This window comes from Macaca fascicularis, chromosome 9 (genome assembly GCF_037993035.2).
Source record: "Macaca fascicularis isolate 582-1 chromosome 9, T2T-MFA8v1.1".
In the NCBI taxonomy this organism is placed as follows: domain Eukaryota; kingdom Metazoa; phylum Chordata; class Mammalia; order Primates; family Cercopithecidae; genus Macaca; species Macaca fascicularis.
This window is the reverse complement of record NC_088383.1, coordinates 88,398,809-88,417,060: the sequence shown is the minus strand read 5'-3', so window position 1 is coordinate 88,417,060 and position 18,252 is coordinate 88,398,809. Positions and strand designations below refer to the sequence as shown.

Sequence of the window (18,252 nt, the reverse complement as noted above, 5' to 3'; positions counted from 1 at the left end):
GTTTTTTGATACATAACTGTACATATTTGTGTGCACATATATATATTTTGATAATGTGCTTACAATGTGTAATGATCAAATAAGGGCAATCAGCGTATCCATCACCTCAAACACATAATTTATTTGTGTTGGGAACATTTCAAATATTCTCTTCTAGCTATTTTGAAATATACATTTTTATGAACTATAATCACCCTATCATGCTATTAAACACTAGAACTTACTCCTTCTATTTTTGCACCCGTTAAACAATCTCTCTTCATTCCTCCCAACAACCTTTCCCAGCTTCTGGCAACCATCATTCTACTCTCTACCACCATGAGATCAACGTTTTTAGCTCCCACATCTGAAGAAGATCATGTGTTATTTGTCTTTCCATGCCTGGTTTATTTCACTTCATATGATGAGCTCCAATTCCATCCACGTTGTTGCAAATGACAGGATTTCATTCTTTTCTATGGCTGAATAATATTCCATTGTGAACCACACTTTCTTTATCTATTCATCTGTTGTGGACACTTAGGTTGATTCCATATCTTGGCTATTGTGAATACAGCTACAGTAAACACGGGAGTACAGATATCTCTTCAACATATTGATTTCTTTTGGATATATATTCACAAGTAGGAATGCCGGATCATATGGCTGATTTATTTTTAGTTTTCTGAGAAATTTCCGTACTATTTCCCAAAGTGGCTAATTTACATACCTAACAACTGTGTAGTAGTGTTCTCTTTCTCCACATCCTTGCCAGCATCTGCTGTTCTTTTACTTTAAAAAAAAAAAAATGTATATGCTGTTGTTGTTTTTGAGATAGGGTCTCACTCTGTAACACAGGCTGGAGTGCAGTGGCACAATCATAGCTCACTGCAGCCTCCAACCTCTGGGCTCAAGCAGTCCTCCCACCCCAGCCTCCCAGGGCTGGGACTATAGGAATAAGCCACTATGCTCAGTTTGACATTTTAATAACAACCATTTTAACTAGCATGAGATAATATCTTATTGGTTTTTAGATTTGCATTTCTCTTATGATTAGTGATGTTGAGCACTTTTTCATACCCCAATTGGTCATTTGTATGTCCACTTTTGAGAGATGTCTATTCAGAATCTTTGCCCAGTTTTTATTGGATTACTTTTGCTGTTGAGTTGGTTATTTATATATTCTGCTTATTAATCTGTTCTCACATGGATAGTTTGCAAATATTTTCTCCCATTCTATAGGCTGTCACTCTGTTGATTGTTTCATTTGCAGTGCATAAGCTTTTTGGTTTGATGTAACCCCATTTGTATGTTTGCTTTTGTTGCCTGTCCTTCTGAGGTCTTGCCCAGAAAATCTTTCCCCAGACCATTGTCCTAAAGCACTTCTTCAGTATTTTATTCTGGTAGTTTCATGTTTTACATCCAATCCAATCAAATACATATTCAGTTTTTATATATGGAAAGGGATAGTGATCTAGTTTCATTTTTCTGCTTATGGATATCCAGTTTTCCCACCCCATTTATTGAAGACATCATTCCTTCCCCAATGTATGTGCTTGGCACCTTTGCCAAAAATCAATTGGCTGGAAATGTGTGAATTTATTTACAGGTTCGCTATTATGCTCCATTAGACTATGTGTCTGTTTTTGTGTCAGTGCCATGGTGTTTTGGATATTAGACCTATGTGGTAAATTTTGAAGCCAGGTAGTATGATGCCTCCAGCTTTATTGTTTTTGCTCAGGATTTCTTTGGGTATTTGAGTGAGGTCTTTTGTGGTTCCATACAAATTTAGGACATTTTTCTATTTCTCTGACAAACGTCTTTGGTGATTTGATAGGGATTACATTGACTCTGTTGACTGCTTTGGGTAGTATGAACATTTTAATGATATTAATTCTTCCAATCCGTGAACATATCTTTTCACATTGTGTGTCTTCTTCAATTCTTTCAGCAGTGTTTTATAGTTCTCATTGTAAAGTTATTTCACTTTTTGGTTTAATTTTTTCCAAAGGTTTCTGTTGTTGTTGTTAAGTTGTTGTTGTTAACTATTGTATATGAGATTGCTTTTTAAATTTGTTTTTCATATTGTTCACTGCTGATGTGTAGAAATGAAGATTTTTGTATGTTGACTTTGTATCTTGTAGCTTTGCTGAATTCTTTCATCAGCTCTAACAGTATTTCGGTGCAGTCTTTAGATTTTTCTAAATATAAGATCATGTTGTCTGCAAACAAGGATAATTTGACTTCCTCCTTTCTTATTTCCTTCTCTTGACTAACTGCTCTGACCAGGACTTCCACTCGTATGTCAAACAGGAGTGGTGAAAATGAGCATCCTTGTCTTCTTCTAAGATCTCAGAAGGGCTTCAGTTTTTCCCAATTCAGTATTATATTAGCTGTGAGTTTTCACAAATGGCCTTTACTTGTTCTGAAGTACGTTCCTTCTATACACAGTTTGGTGAGAGTTTTTATCAGGAAGCGATGTTGAATTTTATCACATCTTTTTCAGCATCTATTGAAATAATTATATAGTTTCTGTTTTTTATTCTGTGAATGTGATGTACCATATTTCTTAATTTGCCATAGTATGTCAAACCATCCTCAGAAACTTTTCATCTATTTCACTTCTACTAATTTTGGTTTTGGTTTGTTCTTGCTCTTCTAACTCCTTAAGATGCATCATTAGGTTATTTGAAGTCTTTCTACATTTTGACATCAGTGTTTATTGCTATAAACTTCCCTCAAAGAACTGCTTTTCTTGCATCCCATGTGTTGGTATGCTGTTTCCATTTTCATTTGTCTGAAGGAATTTTATAATTTAATTTCTTAATTGACTCCATTCATTGTTCAGGAGCATGTTGTTTAATTTCCATACATTTGTACCATTTCCATTTTTTCCTTCTATTATTGGTTTGTAGGTTTATTCTGTGTGGTCAGAAAGGATAGTTGATATTATTATTTGTTTGTTTGTTTGTTTTGAGATGGAGTCTCGCTCTGTTGCCCAGGCTGGAGTGCAGTGGCACGATCTCGGCTCACTGCAAGCTCTGCCTCCCAGGTTCACACCATTCTCCTGCCTCAGCCTCCCAAGTAGCTGGGACTATAGGGGCCTGCCACCACCCCGGCCTAATTTTTTGTAGTTTTAGTAGAGATGGGGTTTCACCGTGTTAGCCAGGATGGTCTCGATCTCCTGACCTCATGATCCGCCCATCTCGGCCTCCCAAAGTGCTGGGATTACAGGCATGAGCCACCGTGCCTGGCCCCTGGTTGATACCATTTTTAAAAATTTGTTAAGACCTGCTTTGGAACCTAACATATGATTTGTCCTGGAGAATGCCGCATGCATTGTTGAAAAAAATGTATATTCTGCAACTGTTTACTGCAATATTCTGTAAATGTCTGTTGGGTCCATTTGGCTTACAGTCCAATTTAACTCTGAAGACTGTTGATTTTTCTATCTGGATCACATGTTCATTGCCGGAAGTGGGGTGTTGAAGTCTCCCACTATTATTCTATTACAGTCAGTTTTTCCCTTTAGGTCCATTAATATGTTTTATATACTTGGGTGCTCCAGTGTTGCATACAAACACATTTACAATGATTATATCCTCTTGCCATACTACTGACTCCTTCACCATTATGTAACAAATGGCCTCCTTTGTCCTCTGTAACACCATTGACAAAGTTTATTTTATCTGATACAACCACAGCTACTCCAGCTTTTTTGGTTTGCATTTGCATGGAATATCTTTCCATCCCTTTACTTTCAATCTGTGCATGTCTTTAAAGGTAAAGTGAGTTTCTTGCAGACAGCATATAGTTGGGTCTTGTTTCATTATGCATTCAGCAACTCTATGTCTTTTAATTGGGGAATTTAATACACTTACACTCAAGGTATGATAGATAAGGGTTTACTACTGTCATTTTGTTAGTTGTTTTGTGGTTGTTTTGTAGGTCTTTTCTTCTTTTCCACTTACTGTCATAGTTAAGGATTTTTTTCTAGTAGTATGTTTTGATTCTATGCCATTTATTTTTAGTGCCTCTCTTACAGGTTTTTGGTTTGTGGTTACCACGAGGCTTATAAAAAATATTTTGTAGTTACAACAGGTTATTTTAAACTGATAATAACTCAATGTGGACTGACAAGCATCAAAAACAAACTCTATATTTTAACACCATATCACCCCCCGTACTTTGACTTTCATGCTTCAATTTATACCTTTTTATATTGCCTCTTAACCAATTGTTGGAGTTTTTTAAGAGTTTTGTGTTTTAGTCTTCATATTTAAGATATAAGTGGTTTTATTTACCATAACTACAGTATTAGAGTATTCTGAATTTGATTGTTTCACTTTTTTTTTTTTAAGATTTACTTTTAGGCTCAGGGGTCCATGTGCATGTTTGTTCCGTAGGTAAATTGTATGTCACAAAAGTCTGCTGTACAGATTATTTCATCACACAGATAATAAGCATAATACCAAATAGTTGTTCTACTTTTATCCAAGAGTTTTCTTTTTTTTTTTTTGAGATGCAGTCACCTTCTGTCACCCAGGCTGCAGTGTAATGGTGTGATCTCAGCTCACTGCAACCTTCACCTTCTGGGTTCAAGTGATTCTCCTGCCTTGGCTTCCTGAATAGCTGGGATTACAGGCACCCATCACCCGCCCAGGTAATTTTTGTATTTTTAGTAGAGATGGGGTTTCACCATGTTGGCCAGGCTGGTCACAAAGTCCTCACCTCAGGTGGTCCACCCACCTCGGCCTCCCAAAGTGCTAGGATTACAGGCACGAGCCACTGTGCCCAGCCTCATCCATGAGTTTTTTTAACTTCAGACGTTTTCTTGTTACATCTTAGCATCCATTTCCTTCAGACTGAAGAACTCCCTCTAGCAGTCTAATATGGTTTGGCTGTGTACCCACCTAAATCTTACCTTGAATTGTAGTAATCCTCACATGTCAAGGGCAAAGTCAGATGGAGATAATTAAATAATGGGGGTGGTTTCCCCCATACTGTTCTTTTGGTAGTAAATAAGTCTCTGATAGTTTTATAAATGGGAGTTCCCCTGCACAAGCCGTCTTGCCTGCCACTATGTAAGATGTGACTTTGCTCCTCATTCACCTTCTGCCATGATTGTGAGGCCTCCCAAGCCATGTGGAACTGTGAGTCAATTAAATCTCCTTCCTTTATAAATTATCCAGTGTCAGTTATGTCTCTATTAGCAGCGTGAAAACAGACTAATACACAGTTCTGGCAAAACAGGTCTGGCATTGATGAACTCCCTCAACATTTGTTTGTCTGGAAATGTCTTTATCCTTCCTTTGTGTTTGAAAAATAGCTTTACTGGGCCAGGCACAGTAGCTCAAGACTATAATCCTAGCACTTTGGGAGGACAAGGCAGGCAGACTGCCTGAGCTCAGGAGTTTCAGGAGTTTGAGAACAGCCTGGGCAACACAGTGAAACCCTGTCTCTACTAAAATACAAAAAATTAGCTGGGCATGGTGGCATGTGCCTGTAGTCCCAGCTACTCAGGAGGCTGAGGCAGGAGAATGCTTGAACTCAGGAGGTAAAGGCTGCAGTGAGCCATCATGCACTGCACTCCAGCCTGAGTGACAGAGTAAGACTCCATCTCCAAAATAAAAAAGAAAAAGAAAAATAGCTTTACTGGGTACAATATTCTTGGTAGACAATTTTCCTCCCTCTTTCCCTCCCTCCCTTCCTTCGAATATAGCATTCCAGTCTCTCCTGGCCTTCAAGGTTTCTGCTGAGGAATCCATTGAAAGCCATATTGGGGCTCCACTGACTGAGATATGTTTCCTTTTTCTTAATGTTTTTAGTATTTTTTCTTTGTCTTTGATTTTTGCTAATTTGATTATAATGTGCCTTGGGGAATTCCCTCTCTAGGTTGAATTTGAATGGTAATCTCTCAGCTTCCTTTACCTAGATGTTGTCATCTTTCCTCAGAATTTGGAAATTTTCAGTCATTATTTCCTTAAATATGCCTTCTAGGCCTTTTTCACTCTCATCTCCTTTAAAAATTCCAATTATCAGAGGTTGCTTCCCTTATTGATGTCTCATAATTCTTGTAGGCCCTCTTCATTCTTTATTCTTTTCTTTTTGCTCTTCCGTTTAGGTAAATTCATAGCTTCTACCCTCAAGCTCAATAATTCTTTCCTTTGTTTGATCAAGTCTGCTGTCAAAACTTTCTAATGAGTTTTTCCATTCAGTTATGGTACTCTTCATTTATAGAATCTCTCTGTTTTTTAAAAAAACACTTCTATTTTTGTCAAACTTCTCATTTCATTTCATCTGGAGTGTTTTCCAAATTCCATTCAGATTTCTATCCATATTTTCTTGTGATTCCCTGAACTTCTTCAAAAAATAATTCTAAATTCTCTTTCAAAAATCTTGTAGATCTTCAATTCTTCTAGTTCATTTCTGGAGTTGAGTTGGTTTCTTTTAGTAGTATCATACTTTGTTGGATTTTCACAATCCTTGCATCTTTATGTTGATGCCTGCACATTTGAAGAGACAGTTAACTCTTCTAGTTTTTGCAGGTGTTATTTATTGCTGTTACTTAGACCTTTACTTTTTAGTATCAGACCTTAAACATGGCCTGTTGTTTCTTCCTGTTTAGTGGATGACTTAGAGTAAGTACCAGAACTAAAACACTGCATTAGAACTAATTCATTGCCCTGTCATTGTTTCCTGTTCTGGGGAAGACTTAAAATGAACATTGAAGCATAAATGCTGTTGCAGGATGAAATTGCTGCCCTGCCATTGTTTCCCACTCTAGGGAAGACTTACAGTGAGCACCAAAGCTTAAACACTGCCACAGAACTACATTGCTGCCCTACCACTGTTTCTTAAACTGGAGAAAACTTAAGTGAGCACTGGAACTTAATCATGACTGTTAGTGGTTTCTATCCAGGGAAGGTTCCATGCAAGCACCTGGGCTTTGTGGAAAGCCTGGGATTCAGGCTATCCCACAGACTATGTCCCTACAGCTCTATGGCATCAACCAGTCTCTTCAACACGGTTTCCCAGCTGATTGGAGTACTGAGTAGCCACAAAGATCCACACCTGTCACTGTAATCATTGGCCCACTTTTGTTCCCAATACACTCCAGCTGGTTCAGTCCTTCTGGCATTTCCAATGGTACCTACGAGATGGAGCTGGAGTGGGCTTTCCATGAAGATTCCCAGACCAGTGAGAAGAACAAACATCCACCTCCAATTCTCTCCTCTCACCTCAGAAACCATGGGTCTAGGGAAATTTTCTGAGTGGTGTTATGCCAGCTTGGGGGAGGGGTTGGCACAATCTGAAATGATGATTTCTCTTATCAGCCAAGGTTTCTCTCAGGTCTGTGGATACAGGGGATTTCTCTGATTCTCCCGAGTTCTGGTGTATTCAGGCTGGTGCTCTTGTCTTTGAATGGTTTCTAATCGTATTTTTATGAAAGCAGTGATGCTAGGGGATCTTCTATTCTGCCGTCTTGATGATATCACCATCTAGGTAATTTATATTTCTTTGTTTTTTCTTTTTTGTAAATTTCTCCTGGAAATTTCTATGATAAACATATATTGGTCAGGTGTGGTGGCTCACACCTATAATCCCAACACTTTGGAAAGCTGAGACAGTGATGTGGGAAGTCAGAGACCCCGACCAGAGGGACCGACTGAAGCCACAGCAGGAGAACATAAATTGTGACAATTTCATGGACATTTATTAGTTCCCCAAATTAATACCTTTACAATTTCTTATGCCTGTCTTTACTGCAGTCTCTGAACATAAATTGTGAAGATTTCATGGACATTTATAACTTCCCCAATCAATACTCTTATAATTTCCTATGTCTGTCTTTACTTTAATCTCTTAATCCCGTCATCTTCATAAGCTGGGGATGTATGTCGCCTCAGGACCCTGATGATTGCGTTAACTGCACAAATTGTTTGTAAAGCATGTGTTTGAACAATATGAAATCTAGGCACCTTGAAAAGAACAGGATAACAGCGATTTTCAGGGAATTAGGGAGCTAACCACAAGGTCTGACTGCCTGCAGGGCCAGACAGAACAGAGTCATATTTCTCTTCTTACAGAAGTTAATAGGAGAAATATCGCTGAATTCTTTTCTCAGCAAGGAATAACTCTGGGAAAGGAATGCATTCCCAAGTGAAGGTCTCTAAAATGGCCGCTCTGGGAGTGTCTGTCTTATGTGGTTGAAGATAACGGATGACATAATGCCCTTGTCTCCTGCAGTGCCCTCAGGCTTGCTAGGATTAGGACATTCCAACCTGGCAAATTCTAGTCAGACCGGTTGTCTGCTCTCGAACCCTGTTTCCTGTTAAGATGTTTATCAAGACAATGCGTGCTCATCAGTAATTCTAATTTCGCCCTGGCCTTGTGATCTCGCTCTGCCCTTCTGCCCTTGTAATCTTTTATTGCCCCTTGAGGCATGTGATCTTTGTGATTTACTCCCTGTTCGTACCCCCCTCCCCTTTTGAAATCCCTAATAAAAACTTGCTGGTTTTGTGGTTCGGGGACATCACAGAACCTGCCGACATGTGATGTCACCCCCAGAGGCCCAGCTGTAAAATTTCTCTCTTTGTACTCTTCCTCTTTATTTCTCAGACCAGCCAACACTTAGGGAAAATAGAAAAGAACCTACGTTGAAATACTAGGGGTTGGTTCCCCTGATAAGACAGGAGGAAAACTTGAGCTGATGAGCTCAAGACCAGACTCGGCAACATAGTGAGATCCCATCTCTACACAAAATAAATGAAAATTAGCCAGGCATGTTGGCACATGCCTGTAGTCCCAGCTACTTGAGGGGCTGAGATGGGAGGATCACTTGAGCCCAGGAGGTTGAGGCTGCTAGTGAGCTGTGATCACACCACCGCAATCTGGTCTGAGTGTAAAAGACCCTGCTTCTAAAATCAAACAGAACAAAACAAATGAAAACAACATATTTGCTTTTATTATTAGCAAAGAACACCTGTGATATAAGAAAGTATATACATTATATACATACTAAGAGAATAATAGATTCTGTTTAATCTCAGTTAAACACAGGGTATTTTAACAGCCAGGCCCAGTGGCTGACACCTGTAATCCTAGCACTTTGGGACTCCAAGGCGGGTTGATCGCCTGAGGTCAGGAGTTCGAGACCAGCCTGGCCAACATGGTGAAACCCTGTCTCTACTAAAAACACAAAGATTAGCCAGGCATGGTGGCACGTGCCTGTAATCCCAGCAACTTGGGAGGCTGAGACATGAGAATCTCTTGAACTTGGGAGGCAGAGGTTGCAGTGAGCTGAGATTACACCACTGTACTCCAGCCTGGGCAATGGAGCAAGACTCTGTCTCAAAAACAATAATAAATAAATAAAATAAAATAATAAAATAAAGAACATTTTTAAAATATGAAAAAGGTACTGAGAAAATATTTGACAAGGCAATGCCTGAAATGTTCTAAAAGTATTAAGAAACATAAAAACATGCAGCCAAGATGCTCAGAGAATCCGAAACAGACTGAAAAATATCAAACCCCTAGACAGTTTTTAAAGACACAGATGAGTTAAAAGTGAAAGAATGGAAAAGATATATCATGCAATTATTGCTCATAAGAACGTTTGATATAGTAATATTATATGTCAGACCACATAGTATTAGAGACAGCAGACTACAAGAAACAAAACATTATATATAAAGAGAGACATTTCTAAAGAATAAAAAGGTCAGTTCATTAAGATGATACAAAAATTCTAAATATGTGTGTACTAAATTATTTGGTGGTTCAAAATACATGAGAAAAAACTGACAGAACTGAAAGGGCAGACAAATCCACAAAGGACAAATCCATAATTACTTTCTCAACAATTGATAAAACAAATAGAATAGGCTGGGTGCGGTGGCTCACACCTGTAATCCCAGGACTTTGGGAGGCCAAGGTAGGTGGATCACGAGGTCAGGAGTTCAAGACCAGCCTGGCCAACATGGTGAAACCGCCATCTACTAAAAATATGAAAATTAGCCGGGCATGGTGGCACGTGCCTGTAATCCCAGCTATTTGGGAGGCTGAGGCAGCAGAATCGCTTGAACCCAGGAGGTGGAGGCTGCTGTGAGCCAAGACCACGCCACTGCACTCCAGCCTGGAGACAGAGCGAGACTCCATCTCCAAAAAAAAAAAACAAATAGAATATTAGTAATGATATATAAAACTTGAACAGCAACAAACAAGTTGACCAAATTGACACCTGTGGAATGAATGCTATATCCAACCGAATATACATTCTTCTAATATATAAATGGAGCATTCACCAAGATTGACTAAGTGCTTGACCATAAAACAAGTCTAAAATCTAACAAGATTGGAATCACAGAGAATATTCATATAGGAAATATTCTCTGACCACAATGGAAGTAACAATAAGATATTTGGGAAAATACCAAATATTCGGAAAGTAAACAACACCCTTCTAATTATTCATGTATCAAAATTCACAAGGGAAATTAGAAAGTATTTTTAATATAAATTATAATAAAAACTCAACCTATCAAAATTTGTGAAATGCAGATAATGTATTGCTTAGTACTTAAAGGGAAATGTGCAGTTTTAAATGCTTGTATTAGAAGAAAAAGGAAGTCTCCAATTTAAGATGTCAGAAAAAAGAACGTATTAATTCCAAATAAATAGAAAGACAGGAATGAAAAATCAAAGAACTAAGAAATGGACAATGAAGAGAAATCAATGCAATTTTTAAAAATGGTTCTTTTAGATCATTCCAGGAACATAAGTTGGTTTATATTTCAAAATGAATAAATATACTGATGTTTTGAGGAGACAGAGTTCTCACTGAGGAAGAAGGGAGATATAAATACAGAATAGAGGGAGACAAAAAAGAACTTCATGGTGTTGAATTTAAATTATAGGTAGAGGGATTAACTCAAATGTTTAAGAATATGAAATTACACATTTCTTAGTCCAGTCTGTGAATGGAAAAACAGCAATCACACCCAAGAAACCATGAGCACACCTAATGGCCAGACCATAGTTTCTAAATACCATTTACCCCTAAAGGAACAAGCGTTTCTTGAAGAAAAATGGCTCATTTCAGGGCCGAGACAGGGAAGACACAAAAGAATATCTGGAATATCTTTTTATGCCAGAAAGTTAAAAAATGTTTTAAAAGAAAAAACAGGAAATATCAAAAAGACATAGGAGCCAGCTTGAAGTTCCAACTGCTCAAATCTGAGACAACCATAACATCAAGCAGCAACAATAATGGATAATATCTATCCACTGAAGTTTGAAAAAAATCCACCTTAACAATCAATGAGTGAATCAGGAGGAAAATCTATTCCTTAATATAGAATGCCAACTAACAAATGTAACAGAAATGAGGACTGGGCACAATGGCTAAGGCCTATAATGCCAACACTTCGAGAGTCTGAGGCGGGTGGATTGCATGAGCTGAGGAATTCAAGACCAGCCTGGCCAACATGGTAAAATCACATCTCTACAAGAAAAAAAAAAAAAATTAGCCAGGTATGGTGGTACATGCATACAGTCCCAGCTACTCAGGAGGCTTAGGTGGGAGCATCACTTGAGCCTGGAAGGCAGAGGTTGCAGTGAGCCATGATTGTACCATTGCACTCCAGCCTGGGTAACAGAGCAAGAACATGTCTCAAAAAACAAAAACGAAAACAAATGTAACAGGAATGCTAGTTAGAATATTAGTATTTTGCAATTATCATAGTACTATGTGAGCCTGTCAAATATTATCAATCAAGGTACAGTTTCATGAGGAGCAGCATATATGACAGTTTCAAAATATTCCTCTCAAATTACTTAACAGCAAAAATGATAACTTTCCTGTGGAAAAACCTGGCAGAAATCACTTAACCAGGTGATCAGTTACATCACCAATAATGCAACTGACATCCTATGTCTTATGATATGCTTTGAGGACATGACATAGTCATATAATATTCTCACCAAAAATGCATAATCTGAATACAATCATGACAAAACATTCAGACAAAGTGAATTTAAAGGACATTCTAAAATGTTATACACCTATACTCTTCAAAAATTCCATGGTTATGAAAGATACAGAAAGAAGTGCTCCCAATAACAGGAAACAAAAGAATCATAACAACGAAATGTAATGTGTGATCCTGGATGAGGGAAAGTGCTGTAAGTGATATTACTGGAATAATGGCAAAAGCCAAATGCTAAATACTCTGAATTTTGTAATTTTACTATGGTTAGGTAAGAAAATTGTCTTATTTTTAGGCAATATACACAATTATTTAGAGGAAAGAGGTTATGATATCTAAAATTTATTCTTAAATGTTTATGCACAATCATCATATACAGAGAGTAATAAAGCACATGTGGCAAAATTAATATTAACGATTGATAAATCCAGATAAATGGCATACATTAGTTCACTGTACTATTCTGGCATATTTTTAATAAATTTAAATTTTTTTCAAAAAAAAACCTTAAGGCAGTACAATATACAGTAAAAGCAAATACTTAAGGAAAAAGCCTAGTAAACAATATGTAAGTCCTGTACACTGAAAACTATGACTCACTGAGAGAAATTAAAAGACTAAATAGAGGGATATACCATGTTCAAGTATTGGAAGACTCAATATTGTAAAGAAATCGATTCTCACCAAAGCAATCTACAGATTCAAGGCAATGCCAAATAAAATCTCATCGGGTTTCTGGGGAAAAGTAATGAGTTGATTTAAAATCTGTATGTAAATGCAAAGGACCAGAAAAAGCCAAGACAATCTTGAAATAGTTAAGTGGGATGCATGAATACTTATTACAAAACAACTTGAATCAAGATCGTGAAGTAGGATAAACAAGCCAATGAAAATAAAAGGCCAAAAGCAAATTCAGGAAACTGATTGAATATGCACAGCTGAGCTGTAAAAAAAAATGAGGCGGAACGCTAAGAACTGATATATATCAATTTCTAGGATATAGTCTTAACTCTTAAAAACCAGGTGAAAAACAGTATATAAAGCATACTAGCTTTTGTATCAGAAAGAAAGGGAGATAAAACTTACATATCTGTAAAAAGAACTCAAAAAGGATAAATCAGAAAACAACTTGATTACCTACAAGAGATGCTGAGGAATGGATGGGTGGAGTAATAACGAAGTGATATTTTTAATTATACTTTTCTGTAAAGTTTTGTTTTTTGGAAGCATGTTAATTTTATGAGCTTTCAAATATATAATTAAACAAACAAAATTTGAGGAGGCAGGGATATGAATTTAAACAGAAACAAATGAACCCAATTGTATTTCAAATGAATACTACTACTGCAAAAAGGGAGAAAAAGAAATAACAACCAAAACCAAAAAACCTAATCCAACTAACTTTTGTTTTTTTGTTTGTTCTTTTAGACAGTCTCGCTCTGTCACCCAGGCTGGAGTGCAGTGGCACAGTCTCCGTTCACTGTAACCTCCGCTCCCAGGTTCAAGAGATTCTCCTGCCTCAGCCTCCTGAGTAGCTGGGACTATAGGTGCCACCAACACATCCGGCTAATATTTGCATTTTTTTTGTAGAGACAGGGTTTCGCTATGTTGGCCAGGCTGGTCTCGATCTCCTGGCCTCAAGTGATCCACCTGCCTTGGCCTCCCAAAGTGCTGGAATTAGCCACCGTGCCCAGCCCCAGGTAATTTTTGAACACAGTTTATACCCTCAGTATAAGAAAATCTCATCCTGAATTCATGAGTTCATGTCCTTTGTAGCGACATGGATGAAGCTGGAAACTATCATTCTAAGCAAACTATCACAAGGACAGAAAACCAAACACCGCCAGTTCTCACTCATAGGTGGGAATTGAACAATGAGAACACCTGGACACAGGGCGGTGAACATCACACACTGGGGCCTGTCATGGGATGGGGAAAGGGGGAGGGATAGCATTAGGAGAAATACCTAATGTAAATGACAAGTTAGGAGGTGCAGCAAACCAACACTGCACATATATACATATGTAACAAACCTGAACCTTGTGCACATGTACCCCAGAACTTAAAGTATACAAGAAAACAAAACAAAACAAAACAAAACTCATCCTGAATTCTTTATTCTAGGCTTGTTTTCTGAAGTAGTATGGGTGTAGAAATTCTGAAAATTATACGATTAAGCAAAAGAATAAACATATTAATATCACTGGGAGCCAGGGTTCTTACTAGAGAAGAAGGGAAATACAAATTTAGAATCAAGGGAAAGGAAGAACTCGGGTTTAAATGAAATACAAAATTACAATTTCTAAAATATTTATACATACTTTAAAAATCATGTCCACTGAAAAGTCCTGGAAGAAATGATACTCCAACAGCTATTACAACACAGATCTTGGTTTCTAAATACCATTTTCCACCCAAAAAGAAACCAGGGCTCCTTGGAGAAATGGTTGACTCTAGGGCTGGGGAAGATAGTTATGAGAGAATTCTAAAAAACCTGTTATGACAGAAAGGAAGTGCTCTCAATGGTCAAATTTGGGACAATTTGAGCAACAAAATAAATAAGTTCCTTTTTTAAAAACATTGAGATGTGATTAAAGTCAAATAAATAAGTTCCATAATGGGTAATGATACATGTTATCCAATAGGAATCCACGATGCAAACTGATTATAAATAAGGATATAAATACTTAGGGGTAAAGGGAGAGCTATTTCTCAGAATGCTAGCTGTTGAAGCAGACGGAGTGAAAGAATGGGGGAAAAAAATCACAATTTTGTAACTATCAGAATAAATACAGCTTCAGGCAAGAATCAACAGATGCCAAATCTAGGGGTGAGGTTGATGAGAACACGGATAGCTGCATAACTGTAAAGTGTCTCCTCACATACAGCTTATTAATTGTAGAAGAGAAAACATTAAGTATATACTGAAGTCAGGCATGGTGACTCATTCCTGTAATCCTAGCACTTTGGGAGGCTGAAGCAGAAGGATCACTTGAAGCCAGTAGTTCAAGACCAGCCTGGGCAACAAAGCCAAATCCCATCTCTACAAAAAATGTAAAAATTAGCCTGGCCCAGCGGTGGCTCACACCTGTAATCCCAGCACTTTGAGAGGCGGAGGTGGGTAGATCACCTGAGGCCAGGAGCTCGAGACCAGCCTGGCCAACATGGCAAAACCCCGTCTCTACTAAAAATGCAAAAACTAGCCAGGTGTGGTGGCACACTCCTGTAATCCCAGCTACTTAGGAGGCTGAGGCACGAGAATCACTTGAACCTGGGAGGCAGAGGTTGCAGTGAGTCAAGACTGTACCACTGTTCTCCAGCCTGGGCAACAGAGTGAGACTCCATTAAAAAAAAAAAAAAAAATTAGCCTAGCCTAGTGGTGCGCACCTATACTCCCGGCTACTCAGGAGGCTGAGGCAGGATTGCTTAAGCCCTAAAGTTTGAGGCTGCAGTGAACTATATCATGCCACCGCACTCCAGCCTAGGTGACAGAGCAAGAGCCTGTCTCAAAAAACACACAAAATTAGATACTGAAGAAGCCAGACTACACTTGAATCAGACAACCAGAATTAATCCACTACTAAAGGGCAGCTATTGTTAGCCTCCACTTATACAACGTTCCAGCTGGAAATGTATCACCTGAATCCCATCACTAAGGAACTATCAGAAACCCAAATTAAAGAACATTTCATAAAATAACTGGCCTGTTCTCTTCAAAATGACAACGTCATAAAAGACAGGGAAAGGCTGGGGATCCGTTACAAATGAAAGGACACTAAAAGACATAACAACTAATTGCAATAAATGATTCTGGACCGGATCCTGTACTGAGAAAAACAAATGTGATAAAAGACATTACAGTATTGGAACAGTTGACAAAGTGAGAATGTGGACTATAGATTAAAGTATTATATCCCTGTTAAATTTCCCATAGTTGATCAATGTGCTGTGGCTACAGAAGAGAATATCCTCATTCTTAAGGAAGATACACTGAAGTATTAACATGTAAAGTGACATAATGTATGCAACCTACTTGCAAATAGTTAAGAAAACATTATTTGCATTGAGAGATAATAAAACAAATTTGGCAAAATGTTAATTTCTATTGTTCTTGCAACTTTTCCGAAGGGTTGAAATAATTTTAGGTCAATGTTTCAGAGGATATCTAATCAAAAGAGACTACTAAGCCAAGATAATTGTAGGTCTTTCTCCCCCACAACAATTACCAGTTTAAATCCTTGTTTTCCCTATAGACTGCCCCATTTCTACATCCTATATCGGATCAAGAAATAAATATCAGATTCCCATCATTTGTTTAAAACTTTAAGGATTTTTTAAAGAAATTGATATTAAAAGAATGTTATGCAGAAAAATATTTATGCTAACTTTGGTGAGTTTGGGGAAATTATATGGATCTTTTTTTGTGAAAACTTCCTACAGAGATAGGTACACAATGTGCAAGGTATGCTATAATATACGAGAATGTTTAATAAGTACATTACTTATCACAGCAAACAAATGGTGAAAAATCTAAAAATCTACGATTAGAGAAATAAATAAATTGTGATACATCCACATTGCAGAACACAATTTTTAGAAAGAATAAAGTATATCGTAAGTACAAAAATATAGGTATAATACATGATGTAATACAGAATGAGTGAGAAAAGTTGCTGATAGATTTATTTGTATGAAAAAACAGAACTGTGCTAATGTGTTTATGTATGTGCCCAGAAACAAAGGCCTGAAAGGATAGACAGGAAGTAGTTACCAGTGATTGCCCCTGGGAGAATGAGTAGGGGGAAGGGCACTACTCAAACTGAATTTTTTTCCTAAAAGATCCGTATACTATACAATTTTTACAATTTAAAAAACAAAATACTTTGTATTCTTAGAACTGAGATTTAAATGTACTTTGATGAAATATGGTTTTAGTGAAGAACATAAAATATAACTGATATCTGAACTACCAATATATGCTTGTTACTTAGCATATATAACAAGATCTATTTTTCTGCTCAAGCACCTTTGTTCTATCAAGTTCCATGAGTTTAATTTTTAAACTAGCAAAGCCAACAACTCCTTTTTGGAAATAGGTAAAATAGTCCTAAATTGAACATTTCTGGTTACTTAATGATAGTAACACAAATTTAAAAACAAAACAAATACCAACATAATGTCCTTAACAAAGCTTATCCTGAGAATTACTTCAATTGACAGATCAAACCATGAGCTAAATGATATTCTTTAAACTGTACATGATTACGACAGTGGAGAAACATAATAAAACTGTTGAACTTTGAATTAGTGACCATCTTATCCATTTTACAAATAGGGAAGATAATCATCATTCAAGTATCCTTTTACTTAACAATACATGCAGGATTGTATAACTATCTGAGAATTAAATTCAACAATTTATTAGGTTGATAGCACAGTATGTTCAATCCATTCTACTATGGTGACACAAAGACTGTCCCTACTCAAAAGACCCTTATGAAATTGCAAAAAAAAAGTTTATTTTACATGGAATGAAATAATAAAACTAAGGAGTACTAAACTCCAGAATCTAAACTTTTCCTTTAATTAGGCAATTTGGGTGACAAATTAACTTTTCAGCCACTATTTGCAATAACTCTCTGAATGGGATCACTATTACATACTGTGAAAAGCAGTGGTTACGCTCTTAAGTGACAATTATCATTTAGATTGTTTTTATGTTGAGATTTCTAAAATCTATTCTCCTTTGCATGTAAGTCAATCTCTAGGGACCTTTAGAGAAACATCTACTTTTTCAGGCATCTAGAATATTATTAGGAATATTAAAATCACAATTTATTAATATAAATCAATAGGCATTCCTCTATTAACTGAAATCCCATGAGTACTCTCAAATTCTCATTACAAGACACCGACACACAGGAGGAAATGTCTATACTGAGCACCTTGAGGAGGTTGTTTCTTTACCTCCGTGTACTAAAAGAACCGTCAATTTTCACTATTCAATATTTCCCGACTGTTACTGAGTCCCAGTCCGTGTATAAGGCTATGAGAATACAGATTCCCTCTCTAACCTCTATGAATTCAGTTTAGTGGGGAGAAAGGCACACAATTAAACAAAGTAGGTAAAAATAAAAGTAGTGGAAAACGTCGCTTTGAGAAACAGCATATACTCAAACTAATACCCATTTTCTAAAAGCCTTGAGTTGTTTCAGCAAACACAATACATGGTGAAAAAAAAACAGTACTCCAAGGAAGAACTCTTGGTTTCACAATTCTT

General features: G+C 37.2%; 1 protein-coding gene across 6 annotated transcripts in view; it reads right to left on the bottom strand.

Annotated features, from left to right (window-relative positions):
* IPMK (inositol polyphosphate multikinase) overlaps positions 1–18,252 on the bottom strand; it is an 84,534-nt gene that overhangs the window by 64,812 nt on the left and 1,470 nt on the right. The gene's annotated exons all lie outside the window — the stretch shown is intronic.